We start from the raw sequence: 7146 nt of genomic DNA on the forward strand, positions 1-7146 counted from the left end.
CTCATTGGCCTGTTTGTCAGCCTCATTCAGCCTTGCTGCATCTCTTTATCTCACATGACTGGGCCCAGTGAAAAGGCCCATAGATGGAGCAGATCATTGCGTTGGCTGCACTGATAGAAGGTCATGCCTCGGGATGGGCATATCTCAATCTTTTATAAACTGGGAGAACAGGGCCTGGCTGAATAGGTCCGGTTTACTTAAGGGACGGCAGCCGCCGCCTCCCTCATCTCTTCCTATTGCTCCAGGGTTAATAGCTATGGCACGTGGGGTCAGCAAAGACATCTGGGTCTCAGATAATATGCTTACAGTGATTACCACACATAATTGACTGACCTTCTCTCATTCTTTTCCCTGCCACAGGCCACAGCGGATAGGGTGTGATGCTCTCCGACACAGTGGAGCTTCAGCCAGCGGTTCTTTGTGCCCCTGCGCAAACGTTTAGCCACGGTTGAATGAGCAGCGCTCCGTCGTAAGTGTGCCAGCCAACAGCAAGAAAGAGAGAGAGAGAGAGGCAGAGGAAGGGTTTCTATATCCTCCTCTTCCTCATCACAACGGTAACAGCAGTCTGTCTGTTTGTTGGCGTGAACATGCCTTGCTTCATCAAGCTTGTTTTCTCAGGTCTGTTCCCACACTTGACCCAACCCCCAAACCCTGCACAGAATGCTATAGCCCTGTAGTGTAGATTGGAAATAAAAGGTGAGCCTCACACTGTTTGGGAATAACAGCAGTAAATATGCATTTTAAATAAATTAATTTTATGAAGTTCTCTATTACTGGCTATTTTTTTCTTTCATTTTTATAGGTAACCACTGTTACTACTACTACAACATAATAATAATAATAATAATAATAATAATAATAATAATAATAATAATAATAATAATAATAATATTCAGATAGCCAAAAAGTGTGACAGCTCACTCCGAATCCTTAACAAATAAATGATACTCTTAAAGTTGTGCCATAGTGCATGGAGGATTCCACCCCTATTATCCAGTGCCAATGTATCCCAAAAAATCAGGGCTGGTATGAGATTGAGGGAGGGATTCCAACCACACCCCTCCAATTAGCTCCTTTGTGGAATACACAATACATCCGGCTTCCTCTCCTTTATGTTGCTTTTCCTAACCAACACCTAGAGGATATTAATTCTGCAGGAACTTTCTGTTTCTGGTATATCTCCTCCCCAAGACTATCTGAAGGTATTTCTCACTAATAGATAATTACACACAGTTGACATAGTTCTTGTTCTTTTGTATTTTTTAAAAGCTGCTACAAGGATAGCGGCTCCACAATTAAAATGTGATCACTGAGCTAGTTGCTGTACTGCCAGGGTAGAAAAGCACAGAGATGTAATGTTGAAAAACAAAAGACAGTGCAGGTGAGTCAGGCTGTGATCTTTGCTGGGTGGGCCCTGAAAATGTACTGGTGTAGTTCATCCTCACTTCAGCGACCCCTACTGGCCAGGCGCACAGCAGCCAGATTAGGTCTTGCCTCCTGTTTCCAGTGTCTTGCATAACAGAGCAGGGCTGGTCTGAATTCATGTTTTTCAGCTTTTAACCTGATTTCATCTCACCAACAGGGGACAGAACAGCAGTGCATCACACAACACTTGATAACATCCGCTGCTAAGTCTTGGCATGAGAAAAATGGCGATTGGCTTGACAGCAGGAACAGTGGCCGTCTGCTCATCCTTCTGATCAATAAGTGGGTTGCAGAGGTGAGGCGACAGAACTGGCCATTTCAAAATTGAGTAGAAAAACAGGGGTAATAATTGATTTAAAAAAATACTGCAAAATGGTTGTGTAAATTTACCAAGGGCCATTTCCCAGGGAGTGCAAAGGCTCCCAGTCCTCCCTGGTAATTGCACTTTCTCTTTCGCTGCAGGTTGTGTCACAGGTTCACGCTCCTAGGATAACGTCTCTTCAGGGTGAAATTCTCCTCCAGAAGAGGTGACTGCAGGACTGTCAACTATCAACATACCAGAGCTTGTTTCAGGGTGTAATTGTGCTTGTTTTTCCATTCTAAAAACCAAAAAATAAATAACAGCATAGCTGGTTTAGTACAAAAAGCAATTAGTTTGACAGGTAGCCCAAGGTATTTCCTGAGCCATTGGTCAAGTATTGTTTGAGGGGCTGGTTTGAGCAGCATTAGTGTTTATAGGGCTTGGGCGGCTTTGACGTGGCTTGAGGGCGTAGCCTGAGAGTGTCCTGCGAGACAGCCAGATCCCTGTGCAGGTACTCATGAGGTCACTGACAGGTCACCAGGGTTAGGTAGCTGCTCACTACAATGGCCTGCTAAAGTAGGTCCAGTAGCCTAGCAGTCGGTTGTCCTAAATGATCTCCAGGGCTTTACTATAAAAATGACATGGTGCTTTTATTGTTTAATTAAACTTGTTTTGTAGTGTTGCTTCTGTACTGCGTTCTTGTTTAACATTTGTATTGTATTGTATAGTAAATTACTGGTTTTAATGTAAAGTGCTTTGTGATTATATATATATATATATATATATATACATACAGTATATATGTGTGTGTGTGTGTGTGTGTGTGTGTGTGTATAGATAGATATAATGTATTGCATTGCAATGTATTGTGTTGCATTATATTGTATTGATAGAGTACCCTTCATGTACTTTGTGTTCAAGGCTAAGCTAAACTGTGCTAAATTCAGCTAAATTATAGGATTATATTTGTTGTTTTAAATCGGTAACCTTCTGACGTTGTCCAATAAAAATGATACTTTGAGGAAAAATGGCCAATCTATCCCTCTGTGACTTCTAAGAGCCTGCAGTAGATGTTAGAAACTGGAATTCACAGCTGTAGATTCAATACTCTCTCAAGGGATTTATTTAATCCTAAACTACGATTCTTTTTTTTTACTTTTCTTTTTTTATTATAACTTTTTTTTGGTTGGGGCGTGGGTTTATTAAAATCATATTAACAGTGAAGGAATACTGCATTTTACCTACTTCTAAAGAGAAACAAACACTAGGGAGGCTCACACACACACAGTTAGGGATGTTGGCTTATGTAAAAAGAATTTAAACTGTTCTTTACATTTTTATAATGCAATGAGTTCTATAGGCACATGAGGTCGCAATAACTATATAATGCAACACAATACGTTGCAATGCAATATATATATATATATATATATATATATATATATATATATATATATATATATGTATATATATATATATATGCCATTGTTTATTTTTTTATTATACAGCTGAAATGGTAGCTTTCTTAGATATATTATCATCTAATTAAAGCCTCAATAAAACAAAAGACAGTAAGTCATGCTGCTATCATTTATTTTAATGGACCTCCCCGTGCAGCATTTAAAAGATTTGTATCCCTGCTTTCATTTGAATGCCGTCAGCATTTACATAAATAACAGAGACCTTAAGCAAAGCAAAGCACCATGTAGCAACAGGAAACTGCAGCTCAGAAGAACATCACTCATTTAATTAACCACGGCTTCTATATTATAAGAAATAATAAAACATACACACACACAAGAAAACAATTACAGTTTCTCATTAAAATGCACTTAATCTTTTTATACGAAAACCAGGAACACAAGTATATACAACAAAAAAACACAAGTAGAATAATTACAGATATCATGTAGCCATTTCTTTTATTTGGGTGTCACTTGTGATGTCATGCACTGCCTTCATTAATTTGAATGCAGGCATTATCTCAAATCCACAGCACAGTGAGTGACAGGGCCCACCAGACACATGCCTCTATATCCTATTGATTTCTGCAAATCCCGAACAATGCTATTTGCATGCTTGTTTCTGTAATAATACAGATATGCCATTTGGAATTAAAGCACCGGGCAGGCTAGTGGTAACTAATTGTGCCGTATGTAATGAGTGCTATTTCAATTTGATATAACCCATAGCCTTTCTTGCAGCACTTGCTAAGTACTTTCAAGTCTTTGTGGGGAAATAATTGATTTTTTGTGCTTTGGGCGCAAGGAAACTATTATGATCTTTTTAATAATGGCAATGGAAGGACTGTGAATGATTTAAATTGGTATTAGAAGCTTCCACTGAAGATAGTGCTTTGACTGACAGCATGCAAATTTGAAGCCCTGATTCCTCATTTTTTCAGGTGGAGGGAGACTTCATTGGAGGCGTGATGGGAGAGAACTTTATTGACTTTTGCAGTGCTCCTGTATTTGAGGACAAGCCTGAAGCAACCCCATAAATGATTGCAAATGTATTTACACCTAGCCGGAGTTGAGCAGAGGAATGTGTTTCTGAATGAAAGCAGAGCTGAGCAAACGCATTTCCCAAGTCAAATGAATGCATTAATAGCCTGTTCACAGTACCTGTAAATGTGACTGTTAATTAATTAATGGTTTATGCTTGAAAACCCTATCAAGTTTCAATACGGGCAGCCTACTTCCACTGTCATGGTTCATATATTAAAAATCTGCAGTTACACAGTCGCCCGCATGAATGAATGAGCAATGTTAGTGAATGGCCAGTGGCTGTATTCTTGTGGTCATATGCAGCTTGTAAATCAGTTCATTGCACCACTTGTCAATTCGTCCCAGATGTGATGGCTTAATGTTGTTAATGCTGGGGGTGAGGGGGAGTAAAAAGGGTTAAAGAAGCCATGCTAAAGGATTGTGCTCGGCTCCCCAAGGGCAGCACTCTTGTTCTCTATTGGATAGGAACGTGCCGGTCTGGTCCTTATTCTCCATGTGTGTATCACATTATTTATTATGACCTCCTGTCAAGCATACCAAGACAATCTGCTCACATCTTGGTTGACTTCACCTCAGTCCCATCAAAGTGCACCTGCTGGGAAGGTTCTGTTGTAGTGTAGAATGGTCCAAAACACATAACAGTTCAAGATGCTGGTTCACAGCCTCGGTCCATTCACTTCTACAAGTGTTGATAATACCCACACACACAGATGTTCTCCGTCTGATGATGTGCCTACTTTTAAACTCCCTGACCTGGATCATGTAAATTGGTTCTGTTTGAATGATTTGTTTTTGCCATTGATTTTATAATGTTATTTCTTGCCACCTTCTCCTGCCAGGACCTCCTTGTATTTTAGATGTATATCTTGAGGGTTCTATCTTGGTTAAATAAATACATGGTAAATGACATTTAATAAAGAAAAGTGTAAGGTACTGCATGCCGGCAATAAAAATGTGCATTATAAATATCATATGGGAGATACAAAATTGAAGAAGGAATCTATGAAAAAGACCTAGGAGTTTATGTTGACTCGGAAATGTCTTCATGTAGACAATGAGGGGAAGCTATAAAAAAGGCCAACAAGATGCTCGGATATATTGTGAAAAGTGTTGAATTTGAATCAAGAGAAGTAATGTTAAAACTTTACAATGCATAGTAAGACCTCACCTAAAATATTGTGTTCAGTTCTGGTCACTTTACAAAAAGGATATTGCTGCTCTAGAAAGAGTGCAAAGAAGAGCGACCAGAATTATCCTGGGTTTAAAAGGCAGTCGTATGCAGACAGGCTAAAATAATTGAATCTATTCAGTCTTGAACAAAGAAGATCTGATTCAAGCATTAAAAATTCTAAAAGGTATTGACAATGTCGACCCAGGGGACTTTTTCGACCTGAAAAAAGAAACCAGGGGTCACAAATGGAGATTAGATAAAGGGGCATTCAGAACAGAAAATAGGAGGGACTCTTTTACACAGAGAATTGTGAGGGTTTAGAACCAACTCTCCAGTAATGTTGTTGAAGCTGACACCCTGGGATCCTTCAAGAAGCTGCTTGATGTAAACTTTCTTATGTTCTTATGTTCTTAAATACATCTGAATCCCTTTAACGAGGAATTCAAATGTATTTTTGAGATTTTTTAAATATCTCACATGCAACAATTAAATGCAAACAAATTCAACTAAAATTGAATTAAATCAAAGTTATGATCTAAATATGGTTAAAATAAAATATATGAATGTATGGGGAAATTGGAGTGGAGTCATACCCACAGATCATCAGAGACAGTGGAGCCATACCCATGGATCATCAGAGACAGTGGACCCATACCCACGGATCATCAGAGACAGTGGACCCATACCTCCAGATTATCAGGGACAGTGGAGCCATACCCATGGATCATCAGAGACAGTGGAGCCATACCTCCAGGTTATCAGGGACAGTGGACCCATACCCACAGATCATCAGAGACAGTGGAGCCATACCTCCCGATTATCAGGGACAGTGGAGCCATACCTCCAGATCATCAGGGACAGTGGAGCCATACCTCCAGATCATCAGAGACAGTGGATCCATACCCAAGGATGTCACACTGAGCTGCAGTAGAGATTTTTGATCCGATTGGGACACACATTGTTGCAATCAGTGGTTGGAAATACACCATCACAATGCAGTGACATCATTTCTTGGTAATTCTGTAAACTGGGCTTAGAAAGTGAATACATCGTGTGACATCACCTACATCCCTTTATTTATTGCATTAATACATATTAATGACTCTTAGACATTTTAAAAGCAATCCTGATACTAAAAACATACATTTAAGAGTGTATTGCCCAAATATTATTATTATTATTATTATTATTATTATTATTATTATTATTATTATTATTATTATTATTATTATTAATAATAATAATAATAATAATAATAATAATAATAATAATAATAATAATACCAAAAGCTGTCAGAATTGCAGTTTTTTAAAAATATTTAAGCACTCGTTTAATTTTATTTTTTTATTTTGCTGTGGAAATAATGTCATAAAGTAGCAGAGGTAATCCAAAATTACGTGATTGAAGGAAAAGTCAGCAGAAAAATAAATGAGAAAGATAAATGAAGTGACTCATATTTCTTGCTTCATATTAAATACTGAGAAGTCTGCACAGTAAGCCTTGAAAAGCAACAAAAACTGCCATCAGCTGCATTGACTTGTGATCGATACATTATTGGCAATGTCTTGCAATGTTTCATGACATAATGGACTATGGCAGTCATAGCCTCTCGAATGTATTTATTTGTATGTTTGTTTGTGTGTTTAAACCAGTGTGTGGTGACGGGGTATACCAGAAACCAGGCTGATTCTGCACATTTGTATTCATATTTGCATTGCACCAAGTAGTTTTTATAACTTTTA

The 7146-nt window shown here is 38.4% G+C and overlaps 1 long non-coding RNA gene across 1 annotated transcript; it reads left to right on the plus strand.

Moving 5' to 3' along the window:
• The first annotated feature begins 388 nt into the window (after nucleotides 1-388).
• On the plus strand, nucleotides 389-2358 carry LOC131737243 (uncharacterized). The gene is made up of 3 exons (XR_009328817.1): nucleotides 389-469; nucleotides 1583-1720; nucleotides 1888-2358. It is a non-coding gene; the product is annotated as an uncharacterized LOC131737243 (long non-coding RNA).
• Nucleotides 2359-7146: the final 4788 nt, after the last annotated feature.

The sequence above is a fragment of the Acipenser ruthenus genome, chromosome 5, assembly GCF_902713425.1.
Source record: "Acipenser ruthenus chromosome 5, fAciRut3.2 maternal haplotype, whole genome shotgun sequence".
Lineage (NCBI taxonomy): Eukaryota > Metazoa > Chordata > Actinopteri > Acipenseriformes > Acipenseridae > Acipenser > Acipenser ruthenus.